This window comes from Leucopleurus acutus (assembly GCF_964270905.1).
Source record: "Leucopleurus acutus genome assembly, chromosome: 15".
NCBI classification, from domain to species: Eukaryota; Metazoa; Chordata; class Mammalia; order Artiodactyla; family Delphinidae; genus Leucopleurus; species Leucopleurus acutus.
Window position 1 is genome coordinate 88,744,767 of NC_139157.1, and position 19,786 is coordinate 88,764,552.

A 19,786-nucleotide genomic window follows, 5' to 3' on the forward strand; every position below is an offset into this window, starting at 1 on the left:
TAGTAGGAAGCTTCTGTTTTCAAGGACATTTTATGATCTAAAATTTCATTTTACAGTGATTGTCTGAATAACAATGAAGCTTGAAATACTTATTTGAAGGCAATGAGAGATTTAAAGACTTTAATATGAATAAAAATTGAAAGCACATAGTAAAGTCTGAACTTATCAGTGACACATAACAGTTTACTGACATATCTTCAGTCAACTGTTTGACAAAATAGGTTACCAATATATTTGTAATATGGATATTATGGGGCAATACCTTTAATCTTGGGTTTCCAATTACAGGTGTTAAAACTTGTATCTCTAAACGTTACATATGTGCACTGTGCCTTGTATCTTCCCTGTTAAAGCTCTTCTCATATTGCCTATAATTAGTAGTTTACATGACAGATTTTCTAATTAGAATATGAGTTCCAAGAAGGAAGGGCACAGATCTTGTTCATATTTATATTTTTTATTCCTTGCAGATATTCTGAAATTCAATAACTGTTTAACCAGTCAATCGATTGATCAGACAGCTTATATGCTATAGGCATAATACAATTCTATAGTATAGTATAATACTCTCACACACATGCACATACCCAGAGAGAGTGAGAAATAAAGATGGGGAAAACTGAAAGAATCAGTGATTTATGGTTTGTTATTGGCCCTAAAATTTCTGCAATTAGGTGAACTTCTTTAGCTTCCTCTGTTTTCAGAAACTCATGTGTAAACACTATTTGATCAGCTTGATGGGGATCATAAAAAACAGAGATCAGGGTGGAATAGTCATGCTTATTTGCCGAGCAGAACCCTTCAATGGCTTTCTTTTGTTTTTTCTTTTTTAACATCTTTATTGGAGTATAATTGCTTTACAATGGTGTGTTAGTTTTGGATGTATAACAAAGTGAATCAGCTATACATATATATATATGTTCCTATATATATATATATATATATATATATATGTTCCTATATATGTTCCTATATGTTCCTCTTGAGTCTCCCTCCCTCCCACCCTCCCTATCCCACCTGGCTACTTCCCACTAGCTATCTATTTTACGTTTGGTAGTGTATATATGTCCATGCCACTCTCTCATTTTGTCACAGCTTACCCTTCCCCCTCCCCATATTCTCAAGTCCATTCTCTAGTAGGTCTGTGTCTTTATTCCTGTCTTACCCCTAGATTCTTCACGACCATTTTCTCTTTTTTTGTTTAGATTCCATATATATGTGTTAGCATATGGTATTTGTTTTTCTCTTTCTGACTTACTTCACTCTGTATGACAGACTCTAGGTCCATCCACCTCCCTACAAATAACTCAATTTCGTTTCTTTTTATGTTTGTGGAATTTCCCTCCTTTTGTCTCCTGTCTTGCAAGGTAGAAGTCAGAACCTCACCTCCAGTTTCTGTCACAGCTATGGTACAAAGACTGTCAATCAGATGCAATCATTCAACCTTTGTGGACTCCATTCTGGGTAAGCCTGAGGGAGGCCACAGTGGCAAGAGTCCCAGGGGCAGCATCCTTGGACTCTTGTCACTCTGGCCTCCCTCAGGCTTACCCAGGGATAATGTATCCATAATGTTACAGAAACATTAACTGCATTATGTGATGTGTGAAATTAATCCGGGTTTTTTTTTTAACATCTTTATTGGAGTATAATTCCTTTACAATCATGTGTTAGTTTCTGCTTTATAACAAAGTGAATCAGCTATACATATACATATATCCCCATATCTCCTCCCTCTTGCGTCTCCATCTCCCTCCCACCCTCCCTATCCCACCCCTCTAGGTGGTCACAAAGCACCGAGCTGGATTACTCTGCCAGTGGTAGTCGCTTAGGGCCTCTCAGAGCAGTCAGACTTATCTTCCAAACCTGATTTTCTGACCTTCCCAGATTCTGTGAATTATCTAATATCTTTTAATACATTCCTTGTCTGCTTAAGCTAGCTAGAATTTGCAAAAAGTATCCTGACTGAAAACAGTCTATAAAAGGACACAGAAAGAGCAAGACACTTTGATAAGGGGGAAGGGGGAAAGCAGGGAGTGCTCTTTAATCAGAAAAGTAGGAACAAGTTAATGTTTATATTAGACGTAGATTTGTACCAGTTTATTAAGCTACGTCACACTGGTGCTTTCTCATTCGCTGCCTTATTTGATGCTCCCTACAATTTCATGAGAATAGTATGCTCATTATTTTAATAGGAGGAGATGTAAGACTCAGAGAAGTTAAGCGTGGAGACAATTGGCAGGTGAATCCAGGCCCCACACTTTGAGTCTCATGGTCTCCGTGCTACACACCGAAACACCATTCACTGTAGAGTTCCAGCAGAGTCACTAAAAACAATGTTATGTTTCAATTTTAAGGCTTTTGGGCACCAACAGGTAGGTTCTTTAGCTAGATAACTAAATAATTGGACCTTTTCTTTTTTGTTAATATGTACTTCAATTTAAAGTAGTTTCACTAAGTTTTATTCGATGTGTTTGACTACAAACAAATCTCAGCAAACCAGATATGGGATTGTTCAGGTAATAGCTATCTGCCAGCTACTCCACACAGGCCAGAAAATCTCATCAAAAAGGAAGGTCATGCTATAACAGCATTTATATTACATTCAGAACTTTTCTCAGAGAAGAATAGTAATTTAAGCCATAAAAGTTTTTATCATTTTTTGAATATAAAAATACCTGGTTGAAATCCCTAAGTCCCTGGGATTTAAACTGAAATTATTTTGTTCCACCTTCAGAAATCTTCCTTGACAAGAAATGTGCATTCACTGAGGGCATAAAATATTTGATACTTCTCTATGTCTGCTTAAGGAATAACACATAAGAATGTGCATTGATGTTTTTTTAAAAAACAGGCAGCTTACCTGAAGGGAAAATGTATAAATTAAAGTGAATTGACTAGAACCGAGCACACAATGAGAGTTTTTTTCTTTTCTTTCCTTTTTAGAGTTTTTCCTTTTAAGTTCAATATGATCAGTTGATTCATCACGAATCATCAGGATCACTTCACACCTGTCAGAATGGCTATTATCAAAAAGGCAACAAATGTTGGCAAGTATACGGAGAAAAGGAAACCCTCATGCATTGTTGGCGGGAATGTAAATCGGTGCAGCTACTGTGGAAAACAATATGGAGATTCCTCAGTAAATTAAGAATAGAACTACCTTATGATCCAGCAATTCCACTCTTGGGTATTTTTCCAAAGAAAATGAAAACATGAATTTGGAAAGATATATGCACCCCTATGTTCATTGCAGCATTATTTGTAAATAGCTTGGCTATTTGTAAATAGCCAAGATATGGAAGCAACCTAAGTGCTCATGAATAGATGAATAGATGTAGAAGATGTGGTATATATATACAATGGGATGTTACTCAGCCATAACAAAGAATGAAATCTTGCCATTTGTGACAACATAGATGGACCTAGAGGGTATAATTCTAAGTGAAATAAATTGGACAAAGACAAATCCTGTATGATTTAACTTATATGTGAAATTTAAAAATGCAAAACAAATGAACAAACATAACTAAACAGAATCAGAGGTATAGATACAGTGAACAAATAGATGGTTGCCAAAAGGGAGAAGTGGGGGCTTGAGAAAAATAGGTGAGGGAGATTAAGAGGTACAAATTTCCAGTCGCAAAATAAATAATTCATGAGTATGAAGTGTACAGTGTAGGAGATATAGTCAATAGCTATGTAATACCTTAGTATGGTGACATATCATAACTAGAGTTATCATGATGATCATTTTGAAATGTACAGAAATATCGGATCACTATGTTGTGTACCAGGAACTAATGTCCTGCTGTAGGTCAATTATACTTGAAAAATAAACAATGTATTAAAATACTAATAACATATGCATTTACAATCACAGGGCTTACATGTGAATATATTTAAGTCTACAGATATTAAGTACAGGCTCAATATCAGTGGGGAGAGGAGAGAGGAACATTGAAAATATTTAATATTACTGACATCTATGGGTATATTCAAGAGCCAGTAGAAATATGAAACTATGGAAACACTACATGCATTATGGGATGCCTGAAATTAATCCAGGTTTTAAAAATTCTGGATTACTCTGCAATGCATTTGGAATAAATAGTCTGAAAAGGACTAAGAAAGAAATATTTACTATTTAACAAACCATGAAAGGATAAAAAAAATCTAGCTATAATTTGTTACTTATTTGGAGGTTGATGTAAATGAATCAGATTATAAAAACCTCTAAAACATCTACAAATTAAATAAATTTTACAAAGTGCTAAATTCCTTTCTTTTTTTCTTAACATCTTTATTGGAGTATAATTGCTTTACAACGGTGTGTTAGTTTCTGCTTTAAAACAAAGTGAATCAGTTATACATATATATATGTCCCCATATCTCTTCCCTCTTGTGTCTCCCTCCCTATCCCACCCCTCTAGGTGGTCACAAAGCACCGAGCTGATCTCCCTGTACTATGCGGCTGCTTCCCACTAGCTATCTATTTTACATTTGGTAGTGTATATATGTCCATGCCACTCTCTCACTTCGTCCCAGCTTACCCTTCCCCCTCCCCGTATCCTCAAGTCCATTCTCTAGTAGGTCTGCATCTTTATTCTCATCTTGCCCCTAGGTTCTTCATGACCTTTTTCTCTTTTTTTGTTTAGATTCCATATATATGTGTTAGCATATGGTATTTGTTTTTCTCTTTCTGACTTACTTCACTCTGTATGACACACTCTAGGTCCATCCACCTCACTACAAATAACTCAATTTCATTTCTTTTTATGGCTGAGTAATATTCCATTGTATATATGTGCCACATCTTCTTTATCCATTCATTTGTCAGTGAACACTTAGGTTGCTTCCATGTCCTGGCTATTGTAAATAGAGCTGCAATGAACATTTTGGTACATGACTCTTTTTGAATTTTGGTTTTCTCAGGGTATATGCCCAGTAGTGGGATTGCTGGGTCATATGCTAGTTCTATTTTTGGTTTTTTAAGGAACCTCCATACTGTTCTCCATAGTGGCTGTATCAATTTACATTCCCACCAACAGTGCAAGAGGGTTCCCTTTTCTCCACACCTTCTCCAGCATTTATTGTTTCTAGATTTTTTGATGATGGCCATTCTGACTGGTGTGAGATGATATCTCATTGTAGTTTTGATTTGCTTTTCTCTAATGATTAATGACGTTGAGCATTCTTTCATATGTTTGTTGGCAGTCTGTATATCTTCTTTGGAGAAATGTCTATTTAGGTCTTCTGCCCTTTTTTGGATTGGGTTTTTTGTTTTTTTGATATTGAGCTGCATGGGCTGCTTGTAAATTTTGGAGATTAATCCTTTGTCAGTTGCTTCATTTGCAAATATTTTCTCCCATTCTGAGGGTTGTCTTTTGGTCTTGTTTATGGTTTCCTTTGCTGTGCAAAAGCTTTGAAGTTTCATTAGGTCCCATTTGTTTATTTTTGTTTTTATTTCCATTTCTCTAGGAGATGGGTCAAAAAGGATCTTGCTGTGATTTATTTCTGAGATCACCAGGAAGCATACACCAAATCAGTTTTTATGAAGTAATCAGAAATTATTATTCTTTAGTGTTCACAGTGAAAAAGGATGGTTAGATATTTTAAAGTTTACAAATGCTTTTTATTTGTATTTATTTTTATTTTTTAAATGAACCTTTTATTTTAGAACAGCTTTATATTTACAGAAAAATTGCAGAGATACTACACAGAGTACCATAAATCTCACACCCAGTATCACTTATTCTTAATATCTTAGTATGTCTATTTGTTATAATTAATGAACCACTATAGATACATTATTATTAAGCAAAGCCCATACTCTATACAAATTTGCTTAGTTTTTCCATAGTATCCTTTTCTTAAAATGGAAGTAAAATTGACCTACAGCACTATGTTTATTCCAGGTGCACAACACAGTGCTTTGATATATCTATACATCACAAAATTATCACCATATGAGTCTAGTAACCATTTGTCATCATAAAAAGTTATTATAGTATTATTGACTCTATTCCTCATGCTGTATATTTCATTCCTGTGACTCATTTTGAAACTGGACGTTTGTACCCCTTAATCTTTCTCGCCCAGTTTACTCATCCCCAACACTCCCACTGCGACAACCACCTGTTTATTCTCTTTATCTATGATTCTGAAATTTTTCTTTCTCTCTTTGACATTTCAGTTAACATAATACCCTCTATGTCCATTCATATTGTTGCAAATGGAAAGATTTCATCCTTTTTAAATGGCTGAGTAATATCCCATTGTGTACATGTATGCCACATCTTCTTTATTCCTTCATTTATTGATATATGCTTAGGTGGCTTCCATATCTTAGCTATTGTAAATAATGCTGCAATGAACAATGGGGTGTATATGTCTTTTCAAATTATTGTTTTGTTTTCTTTAGAAAAATACCCAGAGGTGGAATTGCTGGATCACATGGTAATCCTATTTTTAATTTTTTTGAGGAAACTCCATAATGTTTTTCACAGTGGCTGCACCAATTTACATTCCCACCAACAGTGTATGAGGGCTCCCTTTTCTCCACCTTCTCACCAACATTTGTTATTTGTTGTCTTTTGGATAACAGCCATTTTGACAGGTGTGGGGTGATATATTTTTGTGTGTTTTTAAAAAAATTATTTATTTTATTTATTTATTTTTGGCTGTGTTGGGTCCTTGCTGTGCATGGGCTTTCTCTAGTTGTGGTGAGCAGGAGTTACTCTTTGTTGCGGTGCATGGGTTTCTCATTACGGTGGCTTCCCTTGTTGCAGAGCACAGGATCTAGGCACCCGGGTTTCAGTAGTTGTGGGCCACAGGCTCTAGAGTGTAGGCTCAGTAGTTGTGCCACATGGACTTAGTTGCTCCACGGCATGCAGGATCTTCCTGGACCAGGGCTCAAACCCATGTCCCCTGCATTGGCAGGCAGATTCTCAACCACTGAGCCACCAGGGAAACCCCTTGTTGTGTTTTGATATGCATTTCCCTGATGATTAGTGATGTTGAGTATCTTTTCATGTATCTGCTGGCCAGCTGTATGTCTTCTTTGGAAAAATGTGTATGCAGGTCCTCAGTTAATTTTTTAATAGGGTTATTTGGTGTTTTTTGTATGATGTTGAGTTCTTTGTATATGTTGAATTTTAACCCCTTATCATTAACCACTATATCATTTGCAAGTATCTTTCCCCATTTATCAGTAGACTGTCTTTTCATTTTATTGATATGTACAAAAGGATTTTAGTTTGATATAGTCCCACTTGTTTATTTTTGTTTTTGTTGCCCTTGCCTAAGGAGACATATCCAAAAACATATTGCTAAGACTTAGCAATATGTGTTTTCTTCTAGGAGATTTATGGTGTCAGGTATTACATTTAAGTTTTTAATCTATTTTGAGTTTACTTTTGTATATGATGTGAGAAAGTAGTCCAGTTTAATTCTTTTGCATGTAGCTGTCCAGTTTTGCCAACCCATCATATAGTCTTGCCTCCTTTGCCATAAATTAGTTTAACATATAAGTGTGGGTTTATTTCTGGGTTCTCTGTTCTGCTCCATTGATCTACGTGTCTATTTTTTTGCCAGTACCATACTGCTTTGGTTATTGTAGCTTTGTAGTATTGTTTGAAATCAGAGAGCATGATACCTGCAACTTTGATCTTTTTCTTATCAAGATTGCTTTGGTTATTTGGGCTCTTTGTGTTTCTATTCAAATTTTAGAATTATTTGTTCTAGTTCTGTGAATACCATTTGTATTTTGATAGGGATTGCAGTGAATCTGTAGATTGCCTTGGGGAGTTTGTTCATTCTAATAATGTTAATTCTTCCAATCCATGGGACAACATATCTTTCCATTTGTTCATGTCATCTTCAATTTCTTTCACCAATGCCTTATAATTTTCCAAGTATACGTCTTTTAACTCCTTGGTTAGATTTATTCTTAGGTATTTTATTCTTTTTGATGTGACTGTAAATGGAATAGTCTTCTTAATTTCTTTTTCTGATAGTTCATTATTTGTATATAGAAATGTGACAGATTTATGTATATTAATTTTGTGTCCTTCAACTTTACTGAATTCCCTTGTTAGTTCTAATGTTTTTTTGGTGACATCTTTAGTATTTTCTATGTTTATTATCATGTCATCTGCAAATAGTGACAGTTTTACTACTTCCTTTCCAATTTGAATTTTTAAACTTCTTTTTCTTGTCTGATTGCTAGGGCTTCCAATACTACATAATAAAAGTGGCGAGAGTGGTCATCCTTGTCTTGTTCCTGATCTTAGAGAAAAGTATTTTCTGCTTGATGAGTATGATGGTCATATATGGTCTTTATTATGTTGAGGTTTATTATGTTGAGGTATGTTCCCTCTCTGCTCACTTTGTTGAGAGTGTTTAGCATAAATGGATATTTAATTTTGTCAAAAGTTTTTTCTACATCTATTGAGATGATCATATGATTTTTATTATCCAATTTGTTAATGAGGTGTATCACATTGATTGATTTGTGAGCGCTGAAACATACTTCATTCTTTGGAAATAATCCTGCTTGATCATGGTATATTATCCTTTTAATGAATTGTTGAATTTGGTCTGCTAATATTTTCTTGAGAATTTTAAAATCTATGTTTGAAATTGGACTGTCATGTGTGTGTGTATGTGTGTGTGTGTGTGTGTGTGATATTTTTGTCCTGTTTTGGCATCAGGGTGATGCTGGCCTTGAGGACTGAGTTTGGAAGCATTCCTTCCTCTTTAATTTTTTGGAGTAGTTTGAAAGGATAGGTGTTAACTCTTCTTTAAATGTTTTGTAGAATCCTCCTTTGAAGTCATCTGTTCTTTTGTTTTTTGGGAGGTTTTTGATTACTGATTCAAGTTCATTACTAGTAATTGGTCTATTCCTATTTTCTATTTCTTCCTGATTCAGTCTTGGGAAATTGTTTGTTTCTGGGAATTTATTCATTTATTCAAGGCTGCCCTTTTCTTTGGGCATATAATTGTAGTAATCTATTATAATCCTTTGTATTCCTATAGTGCTGTTTGTAACTTCTGTTTCATCTCTGATTTTAAATTTGGGCCCTCTTTCTCTTTTGCTTTGGGAGTCTGCATAAAGTATTACCAATATTGCTTATCTTTTCAAAGAAACACTTCTTAGTTTCATTGATCTTTTCTATTGCTTTTTAAAGTTTCTATTTCTGCTCTGCTCTTTATTATTTATTTCCTTCTGCTACATTTGGATGTTGTTTGCTCTTCTTTTTCTAGTTCCTTTAGGTGTAAGGTTAGGTTGTTTATTTGTCATTTTCTTGTTCCCTGAGGTAGGATTGTATTGCTACAAGCTTCCCTCTTAGAACTGCTTTTGCTGCATCTTATAGATTTTGGGTCATTGTGTTTCTGTTTTCATTTGTCCCCAAGCATTTAAAATTTTCTTTTCAATATCTTCAGTGACCCATTGGTTGTTTAGTGGCATATTATTTAACCTCTATGTATTTGTGTTTTTTTGCAGTTTTTTTCTTGTAATTGATTTCTAGTCTCATAGTGTTGTGATTGGAATAGATGCTTGATATGATTTCAATTTTCATAAATTTACTGAGATTTTTTTGTGACCCAGCATGTGATCTATCCTGTAGAATGATCCAGGTCCATTTGAAAGGAATGTGTATTCTGCTGCTTTTGGATGGAATGTGCTATACATACATATTATGTTCGTCTGATCTAATGTGTCATTTAAGGACAGTGCTTCTATATTGATTTTCTGTCTGGGTTACCAATTTACTGATGTAAGTAGGGTGTTAAAGCCCCTACTATCATTGTGTTACTGTGAATTTCTCCCTTAATGTCTGTTAATATTTGCTTTATGTATTTAGGTGTTCCTATATTGGGTGCATATATATTTAGAACTGTATATCTTGTTAAATTGATCCCTTTATCATTATATACCCTATTTAGTCCTTCTTACAGTCTTCGTTTTGAAGTCTATTTTGTCTAAGTATTTCTACCTCAACTTTCTTTTCCTTTCCATTTCTTTGAATACCATTTTCAATCTCATCACTTTCAGTCTGTGTGTGTCTTTAGTACTGAAGTGAGTGTTTTATAGGCAGCATATATATGGGTCTTGTTTTTGCATCAATTTAGCCACTCTATGTGTTATGATCAGAGCACTTAGTTCATTAATAAAGTAATTATTGATGTGTACTTGTTGCCAGTTTTTTAAAGTTTTGGGGGATTTTGTAGTTTTTGTTTGTTTCTTTCTATCATTCCTCCTCTTTTGTTCTCTTCCTTTGTAACTTGATGACTATGTTTACTACATATTTTCCTTCAGTGATGAGGTTTTTCCTTTTGGAATTTTCACATTTCTAGTTGTGGTAATTTATTTTCTGCTCAGAGAAATCCCTTTAATATTTCTTGTAAAGCCAGTTTAGTCATGCTGAACTCTAACTTTTTGCTTGTCTGTAAAACTTTTGATCTCTTCTTCAAAACTGATTGGTCATTTTGCCAGGTAGAATACTCTTGGTTATAGGTTTTTCCCTTTCATAATTTTAAATATATCATGCCACTCCCTATTCTCTGCAAAGGTTCTGCTGAAAAGTCATCTCATGGTCTAATGGGAGTTCCCTTGTACGTAATTGTTGCTTTTCCCTTGCTGCTTTTAATATTCTTTCTTTATCTTTGCTGTAGATAGTTGCTCCATAAATAGTTTAAATTTTGGTGTACCCATGGGAGAAGGTGAATTCAGGGTCTTCTTACTCCACTAATTTAGCTGGTTAGATTTTCAATTACTATTGATGTTAGATACCAAATAACATTTCTATTCAATTTATTAAATAATTGGTTTTGAGAGCCATTTGTTACTGAAGAGGAAGGTGCAAAGCTTTGTTGAGGATTAGTTGATTATTGGGGTGTGGGTTTATTTCTGAGCTCCCTATTCTGTTCCATTGATCTATATGCCTGTTTTTGTGCCAATACCATGTTATTTTTTTTTTCGGTATGCTGGTCTCTCACTGTTGTGGCCTCTCCCATTGCGGAGCACAGGCTCTGGATGCACAGGCTCAGCAGCCATGGCTCATGGGCCCAGCTGCTGCGTGGCATGTGGGATCTTCCTGGACTGGGACACGAACCCATATCCCCTGTATCGGCAGGCGGACTCTTAACCACTGCACCACCAGGGAAGCCCCACCATGCTGTTTTGATTGCTGTAGATTTATAATGTTGTCTGAAGTCTGGGAGGGTTCTGCCTCTAGCTTTGTTCTTATTTTTCAGGATTGCTTTGGCAATTTTGGTTTTTTGTGGTTCCGTATATAGTTAAGGATTATTTGTTCTAGTTCTTTGGAAAATGTCATGGTAATTTGATAGGGATTGCATTAAATCTGCAGATTGCTTTGGGTAGTATGGCCATTTTAACAATATTAGTTTTCCAATCCAAGAGCACAGGATAACTTTCCATTCTTTGAATCATCTTCAGTTTCCTTTACCTACATTTTACATTTCTCAGCGTATGTCTTTCACCTCCTTGGTTAAGTTTATTCCTCCGTTTTTGTTTTGTTTTGTTTTGTTGCGGTACATGAGCCTCTCACTGTTGTGGCCTCTCCCGTTGTGGAGCACAGGCTCTGGACGTGCAGGCTCAGTGGCCATAGCTCATGGGCCTAGCCACTCCATGGCATGTGGGATCTTCCCAGACCGGGGCACAAACCCATGTCCCCTGCATCGGCAGGCAGACTCTCAACCACTGCTCCACTAGGGAAGCCCTGTTTTGTTTTTTTGATGTGATTTTTAAAGGGATTTTTTTTACTTTCTCTTTATGATATTTCACTGTTTGTGTAAAGAAATGCTACAGCTTTCTGTATATTGATCATATATCCTGTCACCTTGCTGAATTCATTTATCAGTTCTAGTATTTTTTTGTATGGAGTCTTTAAAATTTTCTATATGTAGTATCATGTCATCTGCATATAACGACAGCTTTACCTCTTCCTTTCCAACTTGGATATGTTTTATTTCTTTTTCTTGTCTGATTGCTGTGGCTAAGACTTCCACAAAAATGTTGAATAGAAGTGGTGAGAGTGGGCATCCTTGTCTTGTTCCAGATTTTAGCAGGAAGACTTACAGCTTTTTCACTGTTGAGTATTATGTTGGCTGTGGGTTTGTCATAAATGGCTTTTATTATGTTGAGGTATGTTCCCTCTATACCCACTTTGGTAAGAAATTTTATCATGAATGCAAGTTGGATTGTATTAATATTTAAATTCTTTTGCTACTCAATTCCCTTTCAGAAAATTTGCACAAATTTGCAGTCTCAAAGGTAGTATGTCAGTGCTTGTTTTCAACATAGTTAAGAAAACACCCATTTATATTATCCTGAAACATTTTCAGAGACCTCAGATTGTCTTTAGATTTAGTCTTCTTGGTGTTACTCTAATTATTCCTTTTTATTTTTCATTTTTATGTACTCAGTTGACCCTCGAATAATGTAGGAGATAATCTCGCAGTATTTTATAGTTGACCCCATATCTGTGGTTCCTGTGCATCCACAGATTCAATCAGCCACAGACCATGGAGCATGGCAGTATTTATAACCCCGTGTAAGTGGACCCTCTCAATTCAAACCCACATTGTTCAAGGGTCAGTGTCCTCTTCCAGGGTTGTAATTTCTTATTTAATTATGAACCAGGGGTGCTTTGGGCAATTACATTCATGTGTTCTGTCAAGAGCTGACTAAATGGGTACAGTATAATATTAACTGTGACATGATTGTGACAAAAATATAAATTATCAGTGTGAAAATGATGCAATAGTTTAAAAAAGTCTACAGTATGTTATTATGAAATCATGTGCAGTATGATTACAGCTGTATAATATATTAAAGGAAGGATTAGAAAATATTATACCCAGGGGATGCTGTTGTGTATAGTAGTGTTTAGTTATTGTTTTTTATCTTCCCTATTTCAAAGCAACTCTATATAGTTGTGCTGTTGGTTTTTAATGATTAAATGATTAATGCAAACCAAAATATCATGAGTCCAATTCAGTCTACTCTCAGTGCATCTACTGTTTATCCTTCCAGTCATAAAAAGTTCAAGGGAGTGAAAGTAGATAAATGAATTGATTTTCCACCATTTCCCTAATATTAATAATGTGTTCATCACCCCCTAATTCCAAATAGTACTTACAATGATTAGTAAGAAAAGTAAAATACTGTAAAATAATAAAATTCAGCCATGAGTGCACCAAAAAAAAAAAAAAAAAGACAAAACTAAACTGCAGGGGGAACATAAATGGAGGTAAGAATGAGGCTAATCAGAAGCATACATTTTGGAACTGGAAAACATGTGGTATGAGGGATATATACCTATTTCAGATTTTCCAATAGCCAGAACAAAAAGCACATCACATCCATGGGATTAACAGCACAAATAAACTCAATACCATCCAGGTATTTAATTCTTCAAATGAAGATGTACAGTTCCAAGATGAGACCTTTGATCCTCAGAACCTTTCTCCAGAGAGTGCTGTGGAAGGGGATGGACACACCCTCCATGTACTCTCTGAGGGCCTGGCTGTCTTGTTCTTAGTGGCCACACCCTGGCTCAGCTTGGCTGGAGCAGTTCTTGAGGTCAGTGTGGCCAGGTGTGGGGTGACAGCCATCTGCTGGCCTGACACAGATTTTTCTCTGTACTCCAGGGATGGATAGCATGCATGTAAAGAAATGGTTGCATGCTGTACTTTGTGGCAATTTTTTACTTTTTTTACCCTCAGTCAAACAGTTGATATTTGTTAGGAGAATGCACTTGCTGGGATGTCTGGGATGCACAGACTATATTTACCACTTAAATAGAGACCCTTTGGCCTTGAAAGACAGACAGTGGAGCTGGGGCAGTGCTGAGAGCTGAGGAAGTGAGTAGCCCAGGCTAGGATTGTTCCCACATGCAGGGCAGCCCATAGCTATGTGCTGACACGTCCTAAGAGTGTTGATGGGAAGGACATCCATGCCTCTCAGGGAGTAATCTAGATCCTCCCGCATGCACAGACCAAAGGGGATGAAATCTCCTGTATACACCGTCTACAGAAAAGTTAACAAGCATTATCTTAAGGTGACAACCAAACTCTCATCTTGACTACAGTGGTTTCAACAAAGCACTCTTAGAATGCCTCACTTCAGTTGTTACAATTTTCTAGTGGGCCCTCTAAAATAAACTATTTGTGAATTACAGCTCTGAGTTATTTGAGAGGTCATTATTATAGTCCAGTTAAAAGATGGGGAAATATCTGCTAAAAGAAACTGTTTTCTTTTTTGAGATTGTTAGCTTGTGGCCTGTTTATGCCACTTTCAGATTGTGATTTTAAATCTTCTGATATGCCTAAGGTTGAAAGCTTGTATCTGTTTTCTTTAATAGGAAGAAATGATCCATTTCAACAAAAATCAAAATAGACTTTAAGAATTTAAGGCAATGGAGTAGTGCCAGGGAGAATTATTCCTGTTTTAACTCATATAAAACTATGGTGTAATTTGTTAAAAGACAACTTTTATTGGTCTTGACCCTTGTAGTTCCTTAATATTCATTGTGTGTCTGTTATGTATACAGAAAAAAACTGGGGGAAAACAAGTGGTATAGGACGTGGTTGGTGATTGGTGGCAGGAAGCTTGCATATCCTACTTGGGAAAATAATAAATACTTTTCAGAAATGTTAAATAGAAATACAACAGGGGAAAAGACATACATGGGTAGTTGAGGAAATGCGACAGGGCAGTTGTTAATTGAATTCAAAACTTAGTGACAATCAGCACAAATGTCAAGGGAACTATACCAGCTACAGTTTGCTCACCTAGCTTCTCAGAATAAAGCAAATATTTAGTGCTGGTTATGTGGAGGTGTTCTGTACATATGATGATGATATTTAATTCCTCTAAAAAGGATTTTTCAAAATAAAGGCAATGTGTGATTATTGTAATCAAACATAGATTAAATAAATCAGAACAAGTAGTAATCATGGTGGTTATACTTGAATCACAGTATGTGGTTTTCATTGCTCTTTCCACATAGTTTTTGCTCCTGCCTCACTCCAGTCCTGTGAAAAACACAAGAGAAGCCAGTTTTCCTGAATTACTGGTGAGAACACTGAGGCCTCATAAAGTTATGACATTTTTCTGGGGTAGAGCACTGATTATATCCTAGGAGTTTTGTCTGCTCCATATTTTTCTTTATATGGTATAGTTGTGAAAAGGTTTAGATATCATGGATCATTTGATACATTTGTTTTCCATTTGATGCACAAAAAGTACCCATCTTGTACCTTGTTAATAAGCAAATGAAGAGCACATTAATAGTGGGGGAGGTTAACAGCCCACTTTCAACAATGGACAGATCATCCAAAATGAAAATAAATAAGGAAACACAAGCTTTAAATGATACATTAAACAAGATGGACTTAATTGATATTTATAGGACAATCAATCCAAAAACAACAGAATACACTTTCTTCTCAAGTGCTCATGGAACATTCTCCAGTATATATCATATCCTGGGTCACAAATCAAGCCTTGATAAATTTAAGAAAATTGAAATAGTATCAAGTGTCTTTTCTTAACACAATGCTATGAGACTAGATATCAATTACAGGAAAAAATCAGTAAAAGCACAAATACTTGGAGGCTAAACAATACACTACTTAATAACAATGAGATCACTGAAGAAATCAAAGAGGAAATCAAAAAATATCTAGAAACAAATGACAATGAAAATATGATGATCCAAAACCTATGGGATGTAGCAAAAGCAGTTCTAAGAGGGAAGTTTATAGCAATACAATCCTACCTCAAGAAACAAGAAACATCTCAAATAAACACCCTAACCTTACACCTAAAGTAATTAGAGAAAGAAGAAAAAAACCCAAAAAATCCAAAGTTAGCCAAAGGAAAGATCATAAAGATGAGATCAGAAATAAATGAAAAAGAAATGAAGGAAACAATAGCAAAGATCAATAAAACTAAAAGCTGGTTCTTTGACAAGATAAACAAAATCAATAAACCATTAGCCAGACTCATCAGGAATAAAAGGGAGAAGACTCAAATCAATAGAATTAGAAATGAAAAAGGAGAAGTAACAACTGGCACTGCAGAAATACAAAGGATCATGAGGGATTACTACAAGCAACGATATGCCAATAAAATGGACAACCTGGAAGAAATAGACAAATTCTTAGAAATGCACAACCTGCCAAGACTTAATCAGGAAGAAATAGAAAATATGAACAGACCAATCACAAGCACTGAAATTGAAACTGTGATTAAAAATCTTCCAACAAAAAGCCCAGGACCAGAGGGCTTCACAGGTGAATTCTATCAAACATTTAGAAAAGAGCTAACACGTATCCTTCTCAAGCTCTTCCAAAATATAGCAGAGGGAGAAACACTCCCAAACTGATTCTATGAGGTCACCATCACCCTGATATCAAGAGCAGACAAAGATGTCACAAAGAAAGAAAACAACAGGCCAACAACACTAATGGACATAGATGCAAAATTCCTCAACAAAATACTAGCAAACAGAATCCAATGGCACGTTAAAAGTATCAGAAACCATGTTCAAGTGGGGTTTATCCCAGGAAAGCAAGGATTCTTCAAAATACACAAATCAATCAATGTGATACATCATATTAACTAACTGAAGAAGAAAAACCATATGATCATCTCAATAGATGCAGGAAAAGCTTTTGACAAAATTCAACACCTATTTATGATAAAACCCTCCAGAAAGTAGGCATAGAAGGAACTTATCTCAACATAATAAAGTCCATATATGACAAACCCACAGCCAACATTGTTCTCAATGGTGAAAAACTGAAACCATTTCCACTAAGATCAGGAACAAGACAAGGTTGCCCATTCTCACCACTATTATTCAACATAGTTTTTGAAGTTTTAGTCACAGCAATCATAGAATAAAAAGAAATAAAAGGAAACAAAATTGGAAAAGAATAAGTAAAGCTGCCACTCTTTGCAGATGACATGATATTATACACAGAGAGTTCTAAAGATGCTACCAGAAAACTACTAGAGCTAATCAATGAATTTGGTAAAGCAGCAGGATACAAAATTAATGCAAGGAAATCTCTGGCATTCCTATACACAAATAATGAAAATTCTGAAAGAAAATTAAGGAAACACTCCCATTTACCATTGAAACCAAAAGAATAAAATACCTAGGAATAAACCTACCTAAGGGAGACAAAAGACCTGTATGAAGAAAACTATAAGACACTGATGAAAGCAATTAAAGATGATACCAACAGATGGAGAGATGTTCTTGGATTGTAAGAATCAACATTGTGAAAATGACTATACTACCTAAAGTAATCTACAGATTCAATTCAATCCCTATCAAACTACCAATGTCATTTTTCACAGAACTAGAACAAAAAATTTCACCATTTGTATGGAAACACAAAAGACTCTGAATAGCCAAAACAATCTTGAGAAAGAAAAATGGAGCTGGAGGAGTCAGGCTCCCTGACTTCTGACTATACTACAAAGCTACAGTAATCAAGACAGTATGGTCCTGGCACAAAAACAGAAATATAGATAAATGGAACACGATAGAAAGCCCAGAGATAAACCCATGCACATATGGTCACCTTATCTTTGATAAAGGAGGCAAGAATATACAGTGGAGAAAAGACAGACTCTGCAATAAGTGGTGCTGGGAAAACTGGACAGCTACAAGTGAAAGTATGAAATTAGAGCACTCCCTAACACCATAAACAAAAATACACTTAAAATGGATTAAAGACCTAAATATAAGGCCAGACAGGATATAACTCCAGAGAAAACCATAGGCAGACCACTCTATGACATAAATCACAGCAAGATCCTTTTTGACCCACCTCCTAGAGAAATGGAAATAAAAACAAAAATAACAAATGAGACCTAATGAAGCTTAAAAGTTTTGCAGAGCAAAGAAACCCTAAACAAGACAAAAAGACAACCCTTGGAATGGGAGAAAATTTTGTAAATTAAGCAACTGACCAACGTTTAATCTCCAAAATTTACAAGCAGCACATCAGCTCAATATTAAAAAACAAGCAACCCAATCCAAAAACGGGCAGAAGACCTAAATAGACATTCCTCCAAAGAAGATATACAGATTGCCAACAAACACGTGAAAGGATGCTCTACATCACTAATCATTAGAGAAATGCTAATCAGAACTACAATGGGGTATCATCTCACACCAGTCGGAATGGCCATCATCAAAAAGTCTACAAACAATAAATGCTGGAGAGGGTGTGGAGAAAAGGGAACCCTCTTGCACTGTTGGTGGGAATGTAAATTGATACAGCCACTATGGAGAACGGTATGGAGGTTCCTTAAAAATCTAAGAAGAACTATCATCCGACCCAGCAATCCCACTACTGGGCGTTTACCCCAAGAAAACCATAATTCAAAGAGTCATGTACCACAATGTTCATTGCAGCATTATTTACAATAGCCGGGACATGGAAGCAACCTAAGTGTCCATCAACAGACGAATGGGTAAAGAAGATGTGGCACATATATACAATGGAATATTACTTAGCCATAAAAAGAAATGAAATTGAATTATTTGTAGTGAGGTGGATGGACCTAGAGTCTGTCATACCGAGTGAAGTAAGTCAGGAGGAGAAAAACAAATTCCAACATATATGCTAACACATATATATGGAATCTAAAAAGTTTTTAAAAAGTGGTTATGAAGAACCTTGGGGCAGGATGGGAATAAAGATTCAGACCTACAAGAGAATGGACTTGAGGTCATGGGGAAGAGGAAGGGTAAGCTGGGACGAAGTGAGAGAGTGGCATGGACTTATATATACTACCAAATTAAAATATATAGGTTGTGGGAAGCAGCTGCATAGCACAGAAAGATCAGCTCCGTGCTTTGTGAGCACGTAGAGGGTAGAATAGTGGTGGTGGGAGGGAGATGCAAGAGGGAAGAGATATGGGGACATATGTATATGTATATGTATAGCTGATTCACTTTGTTATAAAGTAAAAACTAATGCACCACTGTAAAGCAATTATACTCCAATAAAGATGTTAAAAAAAAAAGCTAATGTAGAAAATAAGATGCTGCAGCTGCTGTTCATATTGACAAACCATCTCTTTTGTTTTTCTTTTTATGTGACAAATGCGTCAATTCAGTAGATATTAGGTTGCTTTATGGAGCCTTCTTAACATTGTCAAGTGCTCAGGGAGATTTACAGGACTTGTGTACACACCTCATGTCCTGAAGGAGTTCAGGCAGTTGAGGGGTGACAAGTTACACTCAGGACCATGTTCGGCCGCTGATTTGGATCAAGTGCTGGTAGCTGTCAACATGAGGGGTGGCCAGCATCCTGTCAGCGTTGTGACTTTGGAGTGGGGAATGGACACCCCAGCTAGACTTAATCATCTATTAGGTTCCATGGGTGGGGAGGCTAAGTGGGACCTTCTAGTGGAGTGGAGCTTGATTTAGGAAATGCGGGGAGATGAATCTGGGAGGATGAATTGGAGGAATATAGAAAAACTTAAACGACAGGTCAAAGAGTTGACATCTGATTCTGTAGATGTTAAAGAGCCATGCAAGAGCTTTGTGGTTGCTTCTTCTCTGTGGAGCCACGTGGTGAAGGAGAGGTTTTGTCATCACAGAGCTGTAATGTATTCCAGTCCTGGGGTGGGGCTGAAAGACTGCAGGACTGGCCGGGCTGTTCTGGCTTTTGCAGAGTGCTTGTAGCAAGCTTCGTTTTTCAGTGAGCGATGAAATCCTGAGTGCAA